The following is a 6,213-nucleotide window of genomic DNA, read 5'->3' as shown; positions in this document are numbered from 1 at the left end:
CCTCCTGTTGCTTCCCAGCTTGCTTCCTCTCCACTCCCCTAAGCCCTCTACTAACGCAGATCAGTTAATTCTCACAGGAAAAGCAGGTAATTGAGCACACCTTGGCTCCCTGCTCCTGCAGTTGCTCTCTATCAGTTTGTCTCCATTTCAATGGCTTGGCTGTGCCTGCGCAGAGGGCGCTGGCAGGAAAACTGGGGAGTTTTTGTGGCCAAGGTAGGATGAGATTGGTGGGTGAGAGGGGAAGGGCTCCTACTGCAGCCAGAGGCTGATGAACGAACAGGGAGAGCATGTTATTTGAGCAAAATGACCACTTAATTCCAAAATTGCTAAATTTGGTTTTGTTAGCAGGAACTTAGCTACTCTGTGACCACAGCCTGTGCCAGACTATGAAGCAAATCAGTGTTTATTTTAATGAACCTCATTCTCTCCGGGGTCTCCCTCCCCCTCAGGGCTGCTATACCTGCAGAAGCCATTTGTGAAATGGTTTCCAGATGACAAAAGAGCTTAGTTCCCCCTCAAACGAGAGAGGGTGGCCGAACGCCTGTACCTGTATCAGAAATCCCAGTAACTTTTTCCGTCCCTGGTTTCCTGCTGCTTGGGAGGCAGAGAGCTGCTCTCCCCAAACCTAGCCCGTGCTTGGCCCTCCTCCTCGCTGTCCTGGCTCCCGGTGGTAGCAGCTGGCCCGTGTGTGCTCGCAGCCCAGGTGATGTGGATATTTTGGGGCATTTTCAGCTTTCTTGCCTGTTGCGGTGTCTGTTCTGGTCTCTGGGGGTCACTCGATATGTCACTCCGGTTCCCATACGGGTGTGTGAGTGGTGTGAAGGGGCAGCGAGCTCACCTAGGGACAGTCCTTATCGGTTTGGGGGCATTAGGTGGAAGGAATGTGAGCGTACTCCTGTAACACACGATTTGGACAAAAATCTGTTCCCTCCTTTAGCTCAGAGAATTGAACAAGAAGGAGAAACAGTTTGGAAAAATTGGAAAATGCCTTTCTCCACCCGAGGCCCAGCTCCAACTTGAAGCTTTGAGTGGTCCAACTCCTATCTTTACTGCACCCGCTACGAGTGGGAGCCGCACAGCTCCGCGGAGAGCTGAGCTCTGGAGAGGGGACGTGTCAGGTTTGTCACCCACACTGGCACCGCAGCTCAATGCCCGGGGCCGGGGCAGGGGGCACGTGATGTCAGCCTCCAAACCCTGGCTTGGCTGAATTCGGTCTCTGTAGCGCCAGCGTTTTCCCCGAGCTCTCGGCACGGGGTAAGCCAGGAGTCCATCAGCTGCCTGGCTGTGGGATGGGTACCGCAGATGTTTAGTCTGGCGTGGCGTGCCATGACCGTGATACCGATCTCCCTGGGTAAAGACTAAATGAACTGCTGGGGTGAGGGCAGGTCTGCCTGTACTGGGCTGGCGAGCAGAGGCTTCATTAGCCACGCAGCCGGTCTTTCGTTGCAACAAACCCATCGGAAACCCAAGAGATTAATCAGGGCGTGCAGCTCGTTAGAACTGCCCCGTTTTCCTATCGTGCGAATTTAGGAGATGGGCTCATGCCCACGAATTTGAGCGCGACAGGAGGCTTTCACCCTGCTCTATGGCTGTAAACAGAGAAGTTGTTAAAAAGTTGCAGGAAAACTTTTGGAAGTCGGGCCGGCCGCCGGCCGTTCGGCTTCCTACTTTGTGTTGTTATTTCGGTTTTCTTCTCATTTTTCCACGGGCGGCCGTGCTGCCTTCCTCCCGATTCCGGACCGAGCCGGGCCGGGAGGCGGCAGCGCCCCGCTTTCGGGCCCGGCCCCTCGGCGGGAGCCTCCTGGGAGGAGCCTGGGCCGTGCCGAGCCGGGCCGGGCCGGGCCGTGCCGAGCCGGGGCTGTGGCGGAGGGGCCGGCGGGGGCGATGCGGCGCCCGCCCCCCGGCGCTGGGCTCGCTCTGCGGCTGCCCGGGGCGGGCCGGGGGAGCCGGGCGGAGCGGGGCCAGGCCCGGGCTGCTCCCCGAGCCGGGGATGGAGGAGGGCGGCGGAGCCCGGGGCTGCTGCTGCTGCTGCTGCTCGGCCGTGGTAAGCGGCTGCCGGGGGGCGGTGCGGGGGGGTTGGAGGGGAAGGCGGCGGGCAGGGCTCCGGGACCGCTCCCGGTGCCGTCGGTGCTCCCGGCGCTTGGGAGGCTGGGGCCGGGCGGGCTGAACCTTGAACTCTCCATTAACTGGATTTTGAGTGCGAAAACCCGCCGGAACTTTCAGCTCCCGAAGCGGTCTCAGGCGTTTAGACGGAAAACGTCCCGATGTTTTCCGCGCTGTGTTACGGTTACGGGGCGATCGCGTCGATGCCGAAGGTGGGTGCGGACGCGAAGTGCCGAGGAAGAAGGGCTGGGGGAGGAGGGAGCCCCGGCCCGCAGGTAACGCCTGACTCAGCCTCGCCCCTGCCGAGATAACTTGGGTGCCGGGTCAGGATTTCCACCAGCGCTGCCAAAACGCCTCGCTTCCCGGAGCTCGTCCCCTCGCCACGTGCCCGGACGGCCCGACGGCGCTGCCACCGCCGCCCAGCCCGGTGGGTGACCGCCGGGGATCGCCGCAGCCGCATCGCTGGCCTTGCCCGCGCTAAGGTGGGGCGCTGCCCTGAGCGGGTCTCCTCCGAGGTGCCGGCGTGGCGGGGTCCTGCTGCTCAGCCGGCGCGATGGCAGCTGCCACCCACGGCACGGGTGGCACCGGGGATGGGTGCGATGGCAGCGCGCCACGCTGGGCGGCTCGGCACGGCTGCACGGCATCCGGACCCGCTCTGCTCGCCGCTCGCGTCCGGCCCGCAGGAAGAGCCCGTGAGCGCGAGACCCAGCAGTAATTCCCCCAGGAGCCAGCTCTGAAATCCCGCACGCTGGGCACAGTGCTCTGCCTCTAACTCGCGAGCTCCTTCGCAAGAGGGGCTTGACTCGTTGAATTACCACGTGCCAGCTCACCTCCTGTGTGCCCTCGCTGCTGCACGGCGTACCGAGGCCCCGCAGCGCGAATACGGGGGCTGCTGTGAGCCGCTTACGCCGTGGTTTCCCCTTCGGAGCACGTAAGAAATCGGAGAGATTTTTCCAAAATCGCGAATTCGAAAGCATAAGCGAGCCTTTGTTGGGTTTACAAAAGGCAGTGTATTTAAACTCCGACTTCAGGCTGGGGGTCTGCTTGCCTGCTCGAGCAGAGCCCTGGCTGTGCCCACGTGCGGCAGCCAGCACAAACAACTGGGGCCCTGCGCTCGCTGCTGCGGCTCGGGGCTGGGAAAGCTGCTGTGGTGTGGGGGCATCGGTCGGGTGGATGGATGTCCCCTTACTTCATTAGGAAGTAAAACTGGGCTTCTCGTTTTAATCTGAGCATCTCCTCCTTTTCCTAAAATTCTGTTGATGTTAGGTCTTAAATTTTCTCAGAAGTAGTCGGCGGGGAAAGAGCAATGGGTTGTCTGCTGTTTGTTTTTAATCCTGTGCTGGCACTTTATGTGGCACTCCTGAGCTGTTCCTTGAGTAAAATTAGTTCTACTTTGATACCAGGGAGGTTGATTTTTAATTTAAGAAAGAACTTCTTACCTCCTAATCTGCTAAATCTATCAACAGGAGTCCCAATAATCGTGAAAATACTTTTAAAGAGCATAAATACCAAAGGTGCATAGAGTTACTAGAGCTGTTTGTTGGATTTTCCCCCTGTGAAGTTTACTTCAAAGAATGTGGCAAAAGTGTGAGATAAACTACAAAATTAAGAGGTGGAAAAAGTGAACAGTATGAAGGAATTAATTAATAAAATGGAAGAAATTTTACAAGGTAGAATGTGTTCATGTGTTTGAACTGATGCAGGTGCCACTAGATTTCTTTCCTTTGGAAATAATTGCAGTGTAAGAACACCTCAGAAATAGCAAATCCTCTCAATACTTTTCTGCAATCGATTAATCAATTTGCATGTGTGAACAGAGGCTCAAAAATTGGCTATTGGGCCCGAGTTATTGCCAAGACAAGTACAAAATGTAGAGGATTTTGTCTATCAGCCCTGTTCTACCCCGGTGAGCAACATCTTGTTTCTTGAGGAAAATGAAATAGCGGGTGATGAGGACGCTGAGAACTCAATCCTCCCTGGGGGTGTTTTATGCTGTTTTCCAGAGATTTCTGGAGGAAGAGCAGGATCTATAAATTTTCGTGTTATCTCATTAAAAGCAACCAAATGTTTGGGACTGGGAGGTGGCAGGGCTTGAAATGCTTATTGGTTTCCCTTGGAGTAAACTTGGAGCTGTTGTTGTTGACTGTTCAAAGGGAGCCACATCCAGCTCCTGATTGGAAAAACATGGATAGGCAGAAAATGCCAAGACCTGTAACTGCCTTCTGTCTCCAGCACCAGCGTCAAAACGTTTTAAAACTTTGGGTTGAATTTGGGGCCTAAAGGTTTGCATCTCACTGGCGCCGGTGGGAGAGCCACCAGAGCTGTGTTGGCAGAGTTGGTGCCTGGGAGCTCAACCTGCTTGCTTCTGCGTCTGTCTGTGCTTCTCGGTGTATTAAAAATACCCTGCCTGCCTTGTTTCAAAAGCTTCTTATGTAAACAGAAGCCAGGCTTCATATGTGTAACCAGAAGAAATGACATAGGTTTATGTGGTTAATCCTCATTCATTCGTTGGTATTTAGCGCGCATGAGTCGTGTGGGTCAGGCTTGCTGTTTGTGTACCTGCCTTCTTAAGGCAGTGACTTGGAGAAAAATCTCTCTTCAAGATTAGGTAGAGCCTTTAAAGCTGAAGTTGTGAAACTCAGAAGGGCACTCGATGGTCAACATTTTCACTTGTGGCACGAACAACAGGCTGCTCCCCTCGGTCTTTGGGCTGAATTTAGTGTGCTAGCTGCAGCTGTTAGTAAGCAACTGCTTGTTAAACTGTGAAGCATTTTCCTTGGAGAAGTATTTCAGTCATGCTTGTCGTAAGTAGAGTTTGGAAGTCATTTTAAGTAGATCGTCTTCCAGACTTGATCCAGAACGTGGGCATCGGAATGGAAAAGGCTCGTGGCCTTTTTCAGAAGCAAACAGGCCGGGGAGGCCAAGGCCGGGTGCTGCGCAGGGCTCGGAGCAGGGCCGGGTGCCTGGGGCGGCTGTGGTGCCCGGGAATTTCGCTTGGGGAACTCGTCTGAGCAGCTCTCGGGTGGATGGCTTCCTGGGGTGACCGTGCTGAGCAGCGTGGCCTGGCGATGAACAGCTTCACCACCCCCTGCCCAGGCTCTGGGACCGAGTTTCAAGTTTTGGTGTCTGCAGACTGCTTGGAAGTCAGGGTTTGTCGTGCAGCAGACGTGAGGGGCTGAGAGCAAACACTTCTCACTGGGTTAGGGCACACCTGTGGCAGCTTCAGCGAGCACTTGATGTGCTTGTGCTGTGCTTTCTGTGTGTTTGTAGGACAGCCTCTTAGAGCTCCGGTCACAAACCAGAACAAGGCCCGTCTGCCCTTGGTGCTTCACTCCTGATGTGTACGAGACAGGATTAGCAGTGCCCTGCTGTCACGGTCTACCCTGGTACTTTCTGCATGTTCATTTTAAGGGAAAGCAGAGGTAGCACCCAAGTGTATGCAGCTCTTAGCGATGAGAGAAAACCTCTCCCCATGTACTCGTCAGCTGGAGGACTTCAGATCTGGGAGGCATCTCGGCTCAGCCCTTCTCAACACAGCCTGGGCCCCAAGGTGTTGTTAAACCAGGGGGGACACGTGGACGCTTAACTGTTTAGTGTTGTAATGACATAAAAGCCATGCTGTAAGTTTCCGAAGTAGCCAAGTGTGTGTATCTGAGGCCTGCGCTTCACGGGGTGGCTCAGCCCTGCTCTGGTTGGCGGTGGTGTGGCGGCGGGGAGAGAGCCCCTGCCACACCGCTGGGAATGGAGAGCAGCAACGCCGCCTTACAGGGGATCACGAAGGCAATTAACTTAGAATGAAAATAAAAAGAAGAAAACGAGCTTGACAAATCGCTTTTCCCACGTGAACATGCTACTTCGCAGTTGGGATAAAATAAGCAAACCGTGAGGAGTGTGTTCAGACAGACGTCTCTAGTCGTTACCAGGATAACATTGACATTGCCGTAGTGTACTTTAATTCCTTTTTATGTTGTTTGAACCCAAATTAAACCACAGTACAGAATCGTACAGAACCGCTGGATTTGTGGTTAGATAAGGAGGTAATTGTCTAGTGCTAAAGCTGAGTTACATGGTTTAGAGATTTTTATTTTTAAGCTGAAATGCCAAATGCTG

At 54.6% G+C, this 6,213-nt stretch overlaps 1 protein-coding gene across 2 annotated transcripts in view; it reads left to right on the top strand.

The window, feature by feature from the left end:
- Positions 1 to 1,914: 1,914 nt before the first annotated feature.
- TACC2 (transforming acidic coiled-coil containing protein 2) overlaps positions 1,915 to 6,213 on the top strand; it is a 79,985-nt gene continuing 75,686 nt past the window's right edge. Inside the window, exon 1 of one of the 2 annotated variants that reach the window (XM_035547827.2) lies at positions 1,915 to 2,044. The gene's annotated coding sequence lies outside the window, so the exon portion shown is untranslated. The remainder of the gene's footprint in view (positions 2,045 to 6,213) is intronic. The other variant, XM_035547826.2, reaches the window with a different exon arrangement.

The sequence above is a fragment of the Cygnus atratus genome, chromosome 7 (assembly GCF_013377495.2).
Source record: "Cygnus atratus isolate AKBS03 ecotype Queensland, Australia chromosome 7, CAtr_DNAZoo_HiC_assembly, whole genome shotgun sequence".
Taxonomy (NCBI): domain Eukaryota; kingdom Metazoa; phylum Chordata; class Aves; order Anseriformes; family Anatidae; genus Cygnus; species Cygnus atratus.
Note: the sequence above shows the minus strand (reverse complement) of the source record. Positions and strands in the feature narration are given on the sequence as shown.